We start from the raw sequence: 17,413 nt of genomic DNA, 5'->3' as shown, positions 1-17,413 counted from the left end.
TATGTGTAGTTTGTTTTCCTCATTTCCAAAATAAAAGAGTAGAAGGAGAAAAATATATCAGAAATGACGTCAGTGTGCAAAATTAGGAAATGACATCTATGGAGCAAGGCAGACTAGGAATATCCACCTTGAAAAAGAGAAACCTAAAGGGATACATGATAGAGAAATAAAATGTCGTGATCAGTGTGGAGAAGATGAACAGTGAATAATTGTTCGCTATTTTTTGCAGTCCAGGGACTAGAAAATATCAGATTAGATTAATTCATAGGGAAAAAACATCTATCAAGAATTATTAAGTATAAAGTTACAACCTTTTCTTTAAGAGGTTTTTAAACTGCAAATTGCTGAAAATTGTGAAATATACTGGGAAAATGATCAGTGTAAGCATGTTCTGTGTTTTCTTAAGTCTCTGTGGCTAGCTACCCTGTGACTAGCTACTGTCAGAGATGTGGTAGTGGCCTTCACGGACTTTCAGCTGGACCCAGTGCAGCACTTCTAGTTCTTATAAATGGTTAGGCAATTCAAATAACAGGGAACCAGATTCATGATGCAAGAGTTCACTTCATTTTTCTGCAGTTCATGGCTAAACAAATAGATCAGTGAGTAGGAGTTGAAAGCTAAATTAACTTTTGTATTCAGCACCTAGAGAAAGATACTACAGCAACATAGACACTTCTGGTAACTGCATTTTTAAGAGGGTGTCAAGAACTTGGAGATCATACAAAAAAGAGCCACCAGAAAGACTAGGATTAGACTTTGCCAGTAAGAATTTGTCTGTTTACATATCAAAGAGAGAAACAGAAGAATTTATCAACACTTTGGGAAAAAAAAAAAGAAAAAGTCAGTCACTCAAGGGCTCTTTACTGAGTAAATAAAGAAGAGCTGAAAATAAAATCCACAGAAATTCAGGCTTGAAATAATGCAGACTGGGAGGAAGGGATGTTATTTGGTTGGTTTGGTTTGTACTGGGTTGGGTTCTTTTCCCTTCCCAGACTTAAGAATGTTAAACCTTTAGAGAAAGTTACAAAAGTAGTGGTGGATTTTCCATCTCTTAATACCATCAAATGTTGACTATTTTTCCAGTCAAGCATGTCATGAGATTTTATACAGGGTTAACAGGCTAAAAACAACACCACACAGAGTCTATGGGCATCTCTGCCCATGGCAGGGGGTTGGAACTAGATGATCTTAAGGCCCTTTCCAACCCTAACCATTCTATGATTCTATGAATTGTCATATGTAGAAAGTGAGCCTATCTCTTCTAATGGTCCTGCCTAATGCCATGTTCATTCATTCTTCCCATGGGAGAGTGAAAAATTGTGAGTATCTTAGAATATTTATCTCAAAAGCTTGCACATACTCTCAAGGCTATGCTTTCTTAGCCCACTTGCTTGGTGCATAGCACAGTCTTACTGCAGTCAGATATGTTTCTGTATCTACTGTTACTACACAGTCCAGAAAGTTTATTACCATTTTGTGGAGGCAATTAGATTGCTCTGCTCCTGATAGTCTGTATTATTTGTTAATCCATGCATCCTGCAAAAACGTCTGCTCATTACGTCCAGTATTTCCCAGATACTTAAATTAAACTGAATAATCTATCCCTTCTCTTTTTAAAAAATAAGTATGAGATTTTCTAGTGTTCCAGCACTTTGTGTGTCCTCCACTATTTCTTAAATAGAACTGCTAATGATTCTGAGATTGCTGCAGCCAGTTCTTCAAGTATTCTAGGATGAAGCTCACTAAGGCTAGTCAAACTGAAATCCCTAATTTAAGAATTCTCTGACTCGCAATTCGCTTATTCTAGGCTTAGATATTAATTCTTCACAGTGGTTTGAATCATAGCCATCTCCTCACAATTGACCTAGATTCTTCATTTGAAACAGAGAGATTTAACACTTTGATGTTCTCAGGCTGGAATTACAGCACTCTTCTTTCCTTAGCAGAAAGGCACTCACTATTACAGGGCATCAGCTTCTCCAGCCCACACTATGCAAAACAGTGGTTTTCCCAGCATGGCACTAGTGTGGCTTTCTGTCACCTACTTCGTGATTTTAACTCCCCAGAAACATACTTGCAGCTGGATTACTTGTGCCTCTTAACGCATAGTAAAATTCCTCATTATAACATAAGCAAGCCTTCTTTTTTTTTACTGTATTACAGACTATGGAAGACCACTTACATGGAAGAATTAGTTGAGTGGAACTTAGGTCTCTGGTCTAGAGAATATCCAATTATTTGTGCAAAAGGCAACAGCATCAATTCAGGAGATAGAGGGAAAACCACACCTCAGAATACTTTATTACCTAGTGGTTAAACTAGCAGGGTGGAAAACCTGAGACGCTGAAGACCTACTTTGCCTTCTCCACTTCAATTAACAAAAGGTGGATTTTCGATCTTGATATCTCATTTTTCAGATGAGCACTCCAAAGTATTTGGCTACTGCAAATTCCAGTGATATTTCTTGCCCTTAATTTTAGCAAGAAAGGGCTTCTGTATTTTAGACATTTGACCTCAGGAAAGAAGCCATGCTTTGGAGCCCATTTGGAAACAGCTATGTTTTTCTCACCATCAACTGTATCTGAGCTAGTGATTGAGCATGTATCTCCTCTTGTGGGCTGGTGTGACTTATACTGTTTAGGTACCTAAATCTTTCAGTACAGGGTGACAAGGGAAGCTCTCTTTATTAAAGCAGGCAATAAATCAACTAAAAGCATTTGATTCTGATAACCTAGATAATCCTAAAATTATTGATAGGTCCCTCCATGGATGAAGCAGAGACACACGCTGAGGCTTCCAGATGGAAAGCAAAGGTAAAATTTGAACTCTAAAGTGAAAGCCTCCATCAGACTTCTTATTGAACCAGTGAATATGACTTTTTGAGAGAGAAAATGTATCTGTAGGCCCAGACCCTTGCTGTTTCTTGGGACAACACTACTTTGCCTGGAAAAAAGGGATCTTTCCATCCCTATAACTAATGGGCCAAGGAGGTCCCTGGAGTAGATCTGCTGAAAAAAGTGTAGCTAGCCACACAAAAGACTGCAACCTTTTTGTAGCAATACTGAGTTTCCTCTACAATAGCCCAACACTTTCCAGGCTACTGCTCAGTGAAAATTTAATCTACCTTTTTTTGCTTTTAATATCATATCTGCCTCAGAGTATTCATCTAAGAGAGAAACTTCCTCCATGCTGAATTCTTAAATTACTAGAAAAACACGTCTTATGAAACTAGAAATCTGCAACTATGTGTGGGGGTTAGATGTAATTTTTGCAGAAAATATTTTATTTAGTTAGGCCTTTTTGCTAAATTCTTGGAGGATGAGCTTATTACTCTCCTTATTTATACTTATACATATATATGAAAAATATAACATAAACATTAAATAAAGTTCTTATGAACTTAGAGAAAAAGTATGACACGTTTTAGCACAGGGCTTGTGCTAGGGAAAATTTTTGAAGATTACATATACACACACATCTATACTTATATACACACACATACACATATACATACACATATATATGCACATATACATAGGATATGTACATACATATAGAATACGTAAAAAATAATTAATTAAATAAAGTTCAACAGAAGAAGAGTTTTTTGAATAAACAGAAGCAAAGGTAATAAAGACTGAAACCAGCTACCGCATGAATGAACTAAAAATCCTTAATCTTCACAGCAAATGCTTTTAATATGCATTCAATGAACAAGTTCCTGTGCAACCATGCTTCATTCAAGCAGTCTTGATCAGTGTGTGAGGTACATGGCTGGGCATCCAACCCATCACTGTGGAAAGTATACTTGTAAAGAACCAGGAAAAAAGAGTTATATTAGTTTTGTAACTGAAACATGAGGCTGGATAATCCTGGGAATAGGTGGAAACATCGCAGATGTAAGACTAGATGTCAAGTGTAAGTTTTGTAGGAAACTTTTCAGATATTTGGTAAAAGCTTGTCAATTAAAACCAAAGCTGCCAATGGGAAAACATAGACATTTGTGAATCTTGAAACTTATGATTATTTTTAATTATTTATAATTATTATTTATTTATTCCATAAATTATTATTTATTATTTATTATTTAATTCCATAAATTATTATTTAATTATTCCAGTTCTTTTAACAACTTTGTTTTGATGTTTTCCCAAGTAAAAGTTTATTTTATGTACCTTAACAACTTTGAAATGTGAATTTGTACTAAAAGTAATGGTTTGACTCTGGTCAGAATGTAATTTGGGTTCTTCATATACAAAAATATTTGACTTTTCATTTTGATTTGGGATAGAAAAATAGCCTGCAGTATCATATAATCTAGAAGGACAAGAAAGACCTTTCTTAGACAAATTTAGGAAATAATGATGCATTCTGTACTCTGCTCTGTGACTAATTTCCCATATGATCTCTTACAGTTAAAATAATGCCTTGTAACTGTAAGGCAATTATGTGGAATATAAGTTTCCATTGTATGAGAGATTTTGTAGGGAATTGTTCAAACCATGTCCAAAATCCAGTTGTTTTACTCAGAAGTAACAGGGTTAAGTTACAAGGCAGTGTCTCTGATCACCAAAAAAAGAAAAAGATGTTTAACTAATCAATTATTCAGAAGTGCAGAAAACTGAATACATGCAACGTGTTTTCAAGTTCATTTACTTCTGAGTAAGTAACCGTAGAAGTTAATACTCTTTTACTCTTTGGAAAGAATGAATCGCGTTTATCTCATCTTCTGCCCTTGTCAGAAAATGTAGTTCTTTTTTCCTTATCATTTAAAAACAAAAATTAAAAGATCTCCTTAATTTTTCATAAGCCTTAATGTAACAATTCTGAGCAGAAATCAAAAATATTTAGGCGGCTTTTATGGAACAAGTGTCATGACCCTGGCTGCTGGGCTGAGACGTGCTCATGAGGACCTTGCTCCTGAGCAGAAAGAAGGTTTATCCATGCACCCACCCTTTTAATTGAACAATTTCCTACTCTTAAATTGATTCCTAATCCAAAAACATTTTCTAAACTCACATGATTGCCTTAAGGAGTGGGCTCATTTTTGGAGGTGGCTAAGACAGAAAATTACGTGCTTTGTGCATTCTCCACCTACTGTGATGAGGGATGGAAAGACACAAAATGGTTCAGAGTTCAGCTGGCATAAACCAGTAGGAGAAGTTTTGAAATCAGTGGATATTTACTGATTTATATCAGCTGTTCAAAAACTGAGGCAAAAGCCCTGCTTCCAGATAGCTGAATTTTGGAGATGTTGTCTGGAGCCAGCTCTGCAACTTGGGTTTCTCTCTATTAACTTCACAGCATGAAGGGAGGGGAAGTGAAATAAAACAGTTAAATGTGAAGCTCATACCAGCCCAACTCATTTGTAATTCTAAATTACATTCTCCTGTAGCCTTTTCAGTCCCTGTTTCAGTGGTTTGCCAGCATTTTACAACAACTATATGTGAGGCATGTGATATAGTAATGAACATATTCTAGATTGCTTAAGAAAATTTGGGACAGAGAAAGAAAGAGTTGTAAATAAGAAATTTGAAATCCACAAAGACCCGTATTTGAAACACACATGCCTGTCAGAAAAGCCTGTGCAAATGGCTGAGTTTAGTCATATCATGCAATGCCTGGTTTCTAGCCAGGCAACACTGCTGAGGTGAGAAAGTTTTAGGGTTCTCCCTGTCCTGGCCAGCTCTCCACATGCATGGATAAACCCATGCTTGAATGGTAACCACAGAAAGGCACCACTTTCTGTTTTCTGTCATCACTGAGACCTCTGTTCATGTCTGGACAAATCATGGGAGATTATGACCATAAGAAAAGGCAAGCACCCATAAAATCCAGCTAACTTGGTGAACACAACAAAACTAAGGCCAGAGAACCCCAGAATAGTGCTTAGAAAATAACTTTTGGACCCCACTGTCATTACTGTTGCATAACAGACATGGTGTCAAATCTGATGCCTTTCTTTCTTTAAAGATAAAGTTTGCAGTTGTATTTTGTCCTATGATTAAGTTCAGTCTGGGAATGGCTGTAATAATTGTGCCCTTTACAAACTGACTTTGATGGGAGACAACAAAGTGGGTTACACTGCATTAAAGTTTTTGAATTGCTTATTTGTGTTTCTAACATTAAAATTATTTCAAACTTGATGTAGCAGCTTCACAAAAGTACTAGGAATGACATTCCCACCTGCAAGAGTCGAGCTAAACCAGATGTTTTCAGAGCAGTTTAAACTTGGACGTGGAATAGAGGCTACCTATCCAGTACTTGTGCTCTCTTCAGCAAAATCTGTTACACCGTATGGAGAAGCCAAAATCCTTCCTTTCAGTGCTGTTATCTACGAAATAAAAAGTTCACAAGCTCACCTGCACTTGGGTGAAGCATCAGGCTAATGAGATATGGCCATGGTGGCATGCAGCCTCTTTCCTGTGAGGTGAGGCAGCTTAGAGATGTCTGGGAGAACTGCAGGAGGTCTCTAGGACACCCCCAAACTCTGAGGTAACACTGTCTACGTCGCTCCTGACAGAAGCCCGTCTAATTTGCACCTACAAATTGCTTCTGGTGAATTGTCCCCACCTTCCCCAGGCAAGATTCTCCAAGGTTCCTCCCACCAGTCCACTGGAAAGTTTTCTTCCTGAAAGCTATGAAATTCACCAAACTATGAGCAATCATCTAAAAATGTAGTTGCTTTGGCTTCAGAAGCCTTTTGGCTACATTGCTGTCCTGTCTCATCTGGCAGACAAGAAACCAGAGTGACAGATGAGAAATCCAGCTTCCAATAATTAACTTTTTAACCCTATGAACAGGGGTTTGACCAGTCAAAACAGACAAAGAGAAAGAAAAATGCAATGGTCTGCTTTTTCAGACCCCAGAAATGAAGGTGAGAATACACAGTGGATAAAGAACAGACATTTAATATTGAACTATTTAATATACATCCCAGGAAAAGTACAGGGCAGAATATAACCAACCTCTAAACAGGGTTGGGTTTGAGAAGAAGTCATGTCAATCTTCTTCAGTGACATTTTCTTCTGTACCAAACGAAGTTGTCTGATAAAATATAATCAGCTATAACCTGATAAAATAATCAGATTATCAGTAATAATCAGTCTGTTAAAAAATAATCAGAGAGGCAGAAAATACATTCTTTGCACACAGAAAGATGAGTCCCCTGAGCATGCTTCTAGTAAGAACTTCAGCTGCTGGCTGATGCTTTTCCTTACTCTCCATGAATTAGGATTCACACTGACAACTTTCCAAGGCAGGCAGGTGGGAGTGGGTGCAGTGTCTTAACCAAAAGGCCATCTTCTGCTGTTTTATGCAACCAGCTTGTGATCAGAATGCCTTCATTTATCAAATGTGTTCAGTGACAGCTTTTTCTGAGCAAACTTTGGCTTGTGGTCCTCTCACAAGTTATTGGCATCTCCCATTATGGGTCTTCACTATTGTGTTCTGCATCCCTTGACTGACGTCCGACATCACTGTGCAATATTAACTTTTGTGTTGAAAACATTCCGGTCGTTTTCACTGAAGCTTCAAACACCACAAGGTATTCCACCAGTTTGCTATGGTTTAGTCAGGTTTCATCGCACAGCTATGTCACTGTAATTTACACGCCAAGAAGCTGAAAAACAGTCCTTTTTGAAAACAACTGCCCGATGTCTGCAAGGTGAAGCAGCCAGACTGTTTTTGTCACAACATACCGCTGCCCAGCACATCCCAGACTCACACTTAATGGGTACCAGACTCATCTCACACCAAAAACCATGAGTGACTTTGTGAAAACCCTTCCTAAACATGTCAGTGGTGAAGTTATTGCTTCATCGTCGCCTGAGTGAGTCCAGTGAGCTAGGAGAAGTGTCTCTCTTCAGCCTGGTGGCTTTGAACGCTGATCTGTACTAGCTGCCACTTGACAGAGCAATTTTAGAGATGCCTGTGCCCCCCAGCAGACCTGAGCATTTTTTCCTGCCTCATGGCCAATGTTGCTGTCAAAGCAACATGCTTTGTTACATGCCTGGTAACAAGATGTTTCCTGGCAGAAATCAGGTAAAAAGATTAAATCAGGTTCCCAGACATGGTGCCAAACCCACCTCTGGGTGGGATTTCTCCGGGAAGCTGGGGCCACAGCCCCCCCAGAAACTCACCGGCCAGACACCGGCTCCCATTGCCACTGACTGTGGCCACTTCCTACTGTTCCACAGCAAACTACCGGCATCTAAATGGCACACTCGGCGCCACATCTGCTAGTGTTTAGCCCGAGTGTTGGCTGTCCTTCCTAATAATTCATCTCGAATTGGCTAAAGCAACAAGCGGGCGTTCGTTCTCTCACTCTCTTTTTTTTCCCCATTGTGCCATTCAACAGACTCTAAAGCTGCTAAAGCCACAAAAATGTTAGAGTGATTATTGGCCAATGTCAAACTTATTTTGGAGTGTTGTCTTATGTTGGGTAGATATACTATTTACCTTTCTTATCTAAGCTTAATAGAGTTAAGCAAATCAACGCTTCCTGCCAGGAGGCTGCTAAAATGTGATTGAATGAGTGGTGGTGTTAGGAGAGCACATGTGCCTGAGCTCTGATGGCTTCTAACAGCTCACCTCCAGTGCCCAGTGTTGTGACATTTTATTTCCAGGTTCACTGTCAGTTTAACACCATCTGATGTAGCAGAATAAAAAATCAGAAATGCAAACATATTTTAATACACCTTTGAAATTTTGGTGCTTGTAAATCATGAGCTGCTATGGAATACATAGAGAGGTTGAAAGGAAAAAAGGTTGAAAGTGGAAAAAAATACTATTTTTTAACTCTCAGATGTTTTAAAATGAGTTTTTCTGAAAGTCAGCAAAAAATTCAGCCAAGGACAAGTGCATGATGAATTAACACAAAAGAGGTAACAGTAATGAGCAAAATGGCATCTTTTTTCATACTGTGAAGGCTGCAGGTAAGTATGATACAGGCTTTCACAACAGAAGCTTTAAACTTGCTCCAGAAGAGAGAGGGATGGAAAAGGCCAGAGATCGAAGCTGTATTGACAGAAGGTTTGTCTTATCTGCCGGGGCACAGCACGCTGTCTTGTACTCCAGCTGATTTAATTCTTACACTTATCCACAAGGACTGAGATGGCCCCTTGCCTTAAGAGACATGTATTGTCTCCTGCCAAGGACCTTTGGCTTTAGAGAAATGAATAGGGATTAATCAAAGCAACAGTCAAAACAGGGGCTAAAGAGCAAAGGCATAGCAGCAGCCATTAGAGACCAGCCTCAGCATCCGCTGCGTGTCATTTCTTTCGTGGTGCTTCCAAGGTCTTGTTGGGACTGGCTGCCATCCGCTCACCTGCACCTCTGTGCGCTAAGGCCCCATGTTCAGCAGTGAAGTTTGGCAGTGATTGCAAGGAGATCTCCCTCACCCTCCCACCGAGCACAGCAGGTGGCTGTGTGGGGGCCAGGGGCCTCCTGAACCGCAGCACTGTGGAGAAGGAGCCGTCTCCCAAGCAGGCAGCTTGGCTCACCTTCCCTGGCCAGAAACATCCCTCTCTGTGATAGGTAGGTGCCTGTCTGACCAAGACAGGGAACCTCACTCAGAGCCTTCTCTCTCCCACCCAGAGCTGGAGTGATGGACCAGTATGGGCAGTATGCGCACCTTCTGCCCCTCCAATGTAAAGAGGAGTGCTCCCCGGACCAGCAAGGAGGGGAGCCATGGCCCAAGGGTGCTAGTGTGTGCACTTGCTGCTGCTCCTCTGCCGCCTTTCCGCTGGTGCATTCCCAACACCTGTGGAGGTCTCAATGGTGTCATGTCAGCAAAAAAGACTTTCCCAGGCTCCCTCTTTGGTTAGCAGTGTCCCAGCTTTCCCAAGTCTTAAAGCCGTCATGGAGCCATCTTGCAAAGCAGGGTTTGGAGACATCCTTGCACCACAGGTATGGTCCATGCATCTCCATAGCAGCCTGCCTTGAGGTGCCCCAGGGTCCACATCACAGCCCTGCACCAGGAGTGAAAGATGGGATAATATATATGTCTCTACACCTACATGAAGAGCACTCAGGCTTTTTATGGGTAAAATGCACATTGGTAATGAAGGTCACTATAATAAGTGCTAACTTAGAAACATCTTAGCCTTGCAAGACTATCCCTTTTTTCTTTTGATCAGTGCTGAGCCTAGTGACTTTGGTGATGGTTTTATTTATTACATGATAATCTGGCAGTGAACTGGTAGGCCACTTGCAAAAATGATTAATCAGAAATACCAATCTTGTTCTGATTTGCAGCATAACAGAAAACAGCAGCTCAGTGCTGTGCTACTCCCCAGTGAGTTACATCAGTATGTGCCAATGATGGAAAACATGGCCTGCCTGTAAAGCTACAATTAGGGTTAGTTTCCATGGACATAATCAGTTGAATGTAGAAAGAAAAAAAAAAAAAAGTAAAGAAAGGGAACAATATAAAGTAACCATTATAAAATAACTGAGGACTTTGTATGCCAGAATGTGAATGACTCTAAGATATATGTTTCTACTGGCAATGTTTGTACTTTTTTTCTTTTTTTTTTGAGACTATCCAAGTTGAAAAGTTCACATTTATACAGGAATAAAAGAAAAATCTGAAGAAGCCTGGAGTTTATAAATAAAAGGCATGATACATTAATAAAAGGCAGTTTCCAGAGTATTCTACTTTGCCATCTTCTACTTTAGATAACTGGGTTTGTACTCAAAGGCAGTACTATCAAATAAATACAGGAATAAACAGCAAAGGAAAGCAGAATATTTGCCAAGATCCAAAAGCTGCTGACACTATATCAAGAGAGGGAATATTTTGACAACTTTATACATGCCAATAATCACAAGTTGCTTTTTTTAACATTCAGACTAATAAAGTTGCTTTATGCTGATTTTTACCCACTAGAGCAAAATGAAATTGAATTTCATCATAACAGAGGTTTTGATTCCTAATTTTATATACCCCCAAATTTGAGAACTTCTGTCACTAATTCTTGACATATCAGGATTTTTCACTCCTAGGTTGTATGGCCAGGCTCAAGAAGTGCTGAGCCCCCTCATGCAGACCTTAAATACCACCACCACTCTTCTACAAGCAGTAATGTGAAGCTGATGTTTAAACATGGCAAGAGATATTTCAATTGCCAGTGTTAGGGGTATTTGGAGTCACACACTGCACTAGTGGTGCAGGTTTCTTAGCCTTCTGTTCTTCACTACCCATAATCGCAAAAGTAAAGCAAGAGTGTGTCTCAGTAACTTCTTTCCTTTGACAATTCTGTGTAGGTTTTGCTTGTGAGGGAGCTGTGTTGCTTGTGATATTTTACTTTTCAAACCCTGAACTCCTCTGGGATACTTCCAGCTCTTTGTTTTGCAGAATTAGGCTGGCATGTGTCTCCAGTTAGGCAGCTGTAGGTATCTAACCCCTTATAACAAGCACATCTTAAGAGTAATAGTGACTGGGATCAATATACATGCAATATAAAAACACCCTTAATGATTTAACTGTACCCTGTGTAATACTATATTACTCTCTGTTACAGTACAGCAGTACAGAGCCATGTTTTTACAGGTTGTTATTTTGTCCCCTGGCTCTCATTATTCAGGCAGCTTTTACCATGTATGAAGAGACAAACAGCAAATCGTGTATACCCACAAAAAAACAAACAAAAAAACCCCAATAATTATGTATTGGATAGCACAACCAGTAGGTAGCTAGGATGTAAATAGCTAAGCATTAGCATGAGGTACTCGGCTAAGCACTAGCATGCTCACCACCCCCAATAAAACACCCAGCGGGACATTGCTGACCAAGCAGGCATCTGACAGGTGGAAAGCATCAGCCTTTGCTGCTGCTCTGGGGACCAGGCTGGTCCTTGATGTCACTGATTTTCCAGCCTCTGGCTCATTGTCTTTTCCCTTGAGATTTTACAACTTTTCTTATCAGTGATTTTCTCCTTAAATCCTTCAGGTGTTGCCTGTGCCTGTCCCATCGATCTTACCTCTGCCTCCTTGGCTGATTCCAGTCCATATACTTTCTCACAGCTCTGCCTTATAACTTCACATTTTTTTAAAGTTTGAGCTAAGGGTGCACAGCTGGGTGTATCAAAACTAAGCCTGGGATCACAGGCAGCTGAACTCCTAGAAGGAGAATCACAAGGGGAAGCAGGGAGGAAAAGTCCCATTTTGGTGGGATTGTGCCATACAACTTTCCAAGGTTTTGAGGGGAACTGTGATTATAAGCTGGAGATGACAGTGCTTGCTAAGTTTTGCCAAGCCAAGTATCTGGGAGATGGGTCTCTGGACTCAAATCAGATAACATTTTCCAGACACCTACTGTCAGTTATTTCTCCTTCTAAAAGTAGAACGAACAGAATTTGCCTTTGTCCTCAAACACACAAACCCAGAAATTCAGGAAAGACAACTACAGGATTTTCAATTGTAATAAATATGCAAGGTCTCTTTTGCTTCAGCTGAAGAAGAAGCTAGAACAGGTCAGTAGTTAGGTAACTCTGCAGGACCTGCAGAGCTCCGTATTCAGCTCCTGGCTCTTCCAAAATTTAAAGTAAGATGTGTAAGTTCCAAACTTGGACACTAAAATGCCTTGAAGATGGGTATATGATCCCAGTAATACCAGTTTATGCATATAAGATTCCAAACTAGTTCATAAAAGGTTGCAAAACGGGGCTGGGGGGAGGGTATTAGTATCCAGAAGTGCTGCTTAAAGTCAAGTCCATGGGCTGCACATTTCCAAATCCTTGCTGTCCACATCAGTGCTGGATGCCTCTGTTTTTCACTGAAAGTGGGTCACCAGTAACAATCTTCCTCTTAAAAAGAAATGGCTGAGGAGACTTCTGCTTATGGTTTTACTGGTTGGAGTACTCACCATAAGGGTAAAACCTGGCCTCTAGTCTCTCCAGAGCTTTCTGAGCCTGAAACAGTGGAGTTTATAACCTGTTTTTAAGGCAGTACAACCCTATTGACACATCTGAGCCACTGTGATGAGTAACAATGTGGGAGTCATGGTCCAGAGATACAAGCCTGGCTGTGTTGCATAGTGGAAAAACCATGCAGCTAGAGGGGCGAACTCAATCCTGGTCACTGTGGTCTGGTGATGCACTGATGCATTTTTCAGTAGATGATCATTTGGAATAGTCCAGCAAGCAGGGATTGTTATGCAGACTAATGCATAACATGAAACATGAGTGCCACCACTCATGATGGCCATAATTTAAACAAAAAGAGTGAGACAACCACTTGTTGCTAAATGAGGTGATTTTTGATACCTTGGTTTAAAAAGAAGACTTGGTTTATTAAATTCAGTCCCACATAGGCTCAAGATGAGTGCCTAGCCTGCTGAATAGGGGAGATGTCAACATTTCCAAATAAAGGGTGTAGGCATGTCACCAGTCAGTTAGTGGCTGGTTGTGTATCCCAGCCGAAGCCCTAACTCCCCCATTTGCCATGTGAGGAAGTGTCCAACTCATTTCCAGATACAGCCTAAAACATTTGTTAACTATTATTTATTAAGGATGATATCACTTCAAGAATTAGCTGTGACTTTATTGTCATGGTGTATCATCTGACTTGCACTACTTCTCTGCAAGTTACAGCAGACTCACAAATGGCATTTAAATGTGTGCATTAGAAAGCTATTTAGGAGCCTAACTCTCATTAATTTAAATGGGAGCTGTGCTCCTCAGAGGCCATTAAGTGAATAGCTACTTCAAGGATCTGAATGCAAACAGCAAGTTAGGTGTGGTGATGTCATGCCTAAATCCTCTTGTAGAGCTAGCCTTAAATTTATAAAGAGAGCAAGTGGAAAGAATTTAGGTCAGGTTAGACCAAAGCAATACAATACAGTCACTGATAACATGTGAAATGATTTCACCTCAGCACTAATATTTTTAACATTAATATGTTAAACATTAATATGTCAGAATTTTGAGAAGGGTTTTTTTTTCATTATTTTCCTGAACATTAGAGAAATCTTACTGTAGTCTTACATGCCATAGAAGAGCAATAAAGCATATGCAAAGTATGGGTTTTATTCTACCTGCTTTTTCCAGACTGCATTGAGTCTCTGTTAAGAATTGCCAGATTTAAAATACTGCACTACACTTTATGACTGTTGTTCTACACTTTACGACTGTTACTCTAAATCACATGCAATTAAAGCAATCACAAGTATTAGTCCATTATTAGTACAAATATTTCCTTTAAAGCCAGCCTGGGGGTTTCTATACAGCCCTGTACTCCATAGATGGGGATGAAGTGCAAACAATTGTCACTGAAGTAGTCTGAAAGGGCATCTTTCTGTCTTTGCTCCCCTCAAAAAAGAAGAAAATACTGGTCTGTTAGAATGTATTTAAATGTTTCCCCCTCTTGTGCATTCTATATGAATCACAAGAGAGAAGAAACAGAGACAGGCAGATGTTTAAAAAGCCCTGTGAAACTCAGTGGAACAAGTGGGATAATTTCCAGTTTCTTTACTAGGTGTTAGATCAGGCCCAAAGGAATCACCAGCTGAGATCCAGTCTGCCTGCAATGAACTTGTACTGAGATTTCAGGCAGGCAGTCAAGCACCACCGCCCTCCCAGTGGAGGGAAAACATCTCTGAGGGTCTCCATGGGAAGACCCTGCCAGCCTACCCTGACACCTAAACCAAGTACCTCATCTTCTCAGCACTCTCCAAGAGCTCCGGGAGCCAAGGAGCTGTGCCAATAAGGGAAGTGATTCTGCCTTCCCCCTTATTGGCAGAGCCAAGCTATTTTTTTCTACCATCCTCTCACTACACACTGAATTAGATGCCAGAGCAAAGTAAGCTGGTTTCCCCCATGAATAACTTGCATTAAAATTGCTCTTACCAGTTTTACAGGGGCGCTGTGTCACCACTGTCAGACTGGATTCCCATGCACAGACTGTGTAGGGACTGACACCAAAATCTTGTGGAGTTATAAATATGAACTTCACTACCATCATACCAGTGCTGGGTCCAAACTAACATTTAAACACAAAGGGTAGTCTGGGTCTTCTTACATTATCGCAAGTTCTTAGGTTACTCTTACAGACAATGCCTGGCACTTAATGGAAGAACATCTCCAAAGGAGCAGAAGTATGTGCTGCAGATAGAATGTTGGCCCTTTCATGAGAAAAATATAGGCTACATCTATACTGGTAAGGCCAGTAAACGTTCCTGGGCACTGTAGTTTGATTGTCCGTACTCTTAGAAGTGTTAGACTAGGCTCTGGTCCTGTTTTACTCCAACAGTCTAGAACTCCTGCAGACAATACCCACACACACTTCAAGAGTTAGCACAAGCTGTCACAGGGGAAAGGTACTGAGTTCAGAGTTAAAGTCAAATCAGGATTGCACTGTTTTGTTGCTTTTAATAGTAATTAACCACCAATCAGTGAACCACACATTCAGGATCAGTATCAGTAATACAACAGATAAATCACAGCACTAAACATTTCTAAAATTAGGTCATGTTTATTGACACCTACAAACCTCTCAACACCTTTCCGGGCCTAATGCCAAGAAGCTTTAAACTCATGCAGAGATGCAAATGTGCACATACTCATCCATGGGGGATCTCCAGCTGCCCACCTACTGCTGATGCTCCACGCTGCCTTCCCACCTGCTGAATGCTGCCTGCTACATAGGGACCTGTATATTCTTGGCCTGCCAGAGGCAGGGCACCACAGGCTATCTCTGGATGGAGGTGGCACACCAGATTTTGACTTCTGATGTTTTCACGTCAAGATCCCCACCCCGTTACAAATTGAGATCAACTTTTCAGGTTGATTACTTCTTTGTTTCAAAATTCTATTTGTAATTCCTTAGCTCCTGTTTACTCCATTTATGGTCATCTTCCCCTTTAACATGCTGAATTTTGGAGTTGTTTTCTGTATTCACAAAATCACAGAATCACAGAATCCCAAGGGTTGGAAGGGACCTCAAAAGATCATCTAGTTCAACCCCCCTGCAAGAGCAGGGTGACTTAGAGTACATCACACAGGAACTTGTCCAGGCAGGCCTTGAATATCTCCAATGTAGGAGACTCCACAACCCCCCTGGGCAACCTGTTCCAGTGCTCTGTCACTCTCACAGTAAAGAAATTTTTCCTGATGTTCACATGGAACCTCCTGTGCTCCAGTTTACACCCATTGCCCCTTGTCCTATCACTGGACATCACTGAAAAAATGATCCACACATGCTATTTACAGCCACATGCTTATCTTAGCAGGTGGGGTTATGTAAGCTCCTTTCCAAGGGTGGGCTGTGCAAGCACCCCCAGAGTGGACCAAGGATCATTTCAAATGGACAGTTTGGGATGCAGCCATCCTGTTCTGGAGGGCAAGAGAAGTTAATGATGTGGACACAGGCTCTCACATGTGGGTTGGTCTCACTGCCAGAGAACTGTCCCAAGCACCTTTAATTTTCCAATACAGACAGAGCCAAAGATGACTCTCATGGGAAATAAGCAAGCAAACTCTGAGCTACATGCAAGATGCAGAGTCAAAGTCTTGATCTGGGAGATAGCTCTCCTCCAATGCTCAGGGGTTTATAGCTGGGATTTTTGTTTTTTCCAGCATACCAATAAAAAATGGCCATAAATTTCAGGGCTTAATTCTGAGTTTAGATTCTGATTCCTTGCATGCTCAAATGGGGCACGGAGCCAATGTTTTTGTTCAACACCATCTCTAAAAACATTGCATTAGCTTTATGTCATATGAAATAAAAGGTAAATGTCTTTTGATCTTGGTCTGCAGCCAGGTCATTAGAGGTTCCCTCATCAGCCTATTGGGCCTGCACAAGGTCTGTGGGGCTGATTGCAAGATCTGGTTGCTTGTTTCAACCTAATAAGTTTCTTTCTAAAGCCTTCATTAAAGTGATAAGGTACAGACATTGAAACTAGAAGGAGTATATTTTCTCCCTTTCTTACAGTCACTCCTCTGAAAGAGGACAACTGATCTCAGGGTGGGCAGGGGGGGGAGCAGGTACTGTCAAATTTCTATAGAAATCCCATTTTTTTTTACTGCCTGTTTCGTTAATATTGAAGACATTACAACATGGATGAAACCAAGTCTGAGATGCTGTTTGTGTCACCGGCCCTGTCCACATTAGGTTTTCTTTTCAGGTACCTCAACAATTTGTTTCTTTTATTTACACTTCCGTATATCATGTCAATGAAACCTTCTTGAGCTGAGCTCACACAAGGTGGAATCCAGTCTCCTAAGGACCTTATTATAATCTTGGAATAATCTGCATTAAAATTAGAAAGCAACACCCATCATAGTACCTTTAGTGTTGAGTTTTGGAATGAAGAGAAAGTTGATAAGCCATACTGAGGGGCAAGAGAAGAAGCAAGACAGGACTATGGGGAGCCAGGGCAGGAGGAAGTACCTGGATTAGAGGGAACAGGCCA

Source organism: Pezoporus wallicus, unplaced genomic scaffold (assembly GCF_028554395.1).
Source record: "Pezoporus wallicus isolate ANWC-B61680 ecotype Strahan unplaced genomic scaffold, APGP_CSIRO_Pwel_v1 contig_3817, whole genome shotgun sequence".
NCBI classification, from domain to species: Eukaryota; Metazoa; Chordata; class Aves; order Psittaciformes; family Psittacidae; genus Pezoporus; species Pezoporus wallicus.
Note: the sequence above shows the minus strand (reverse complement) of the source record.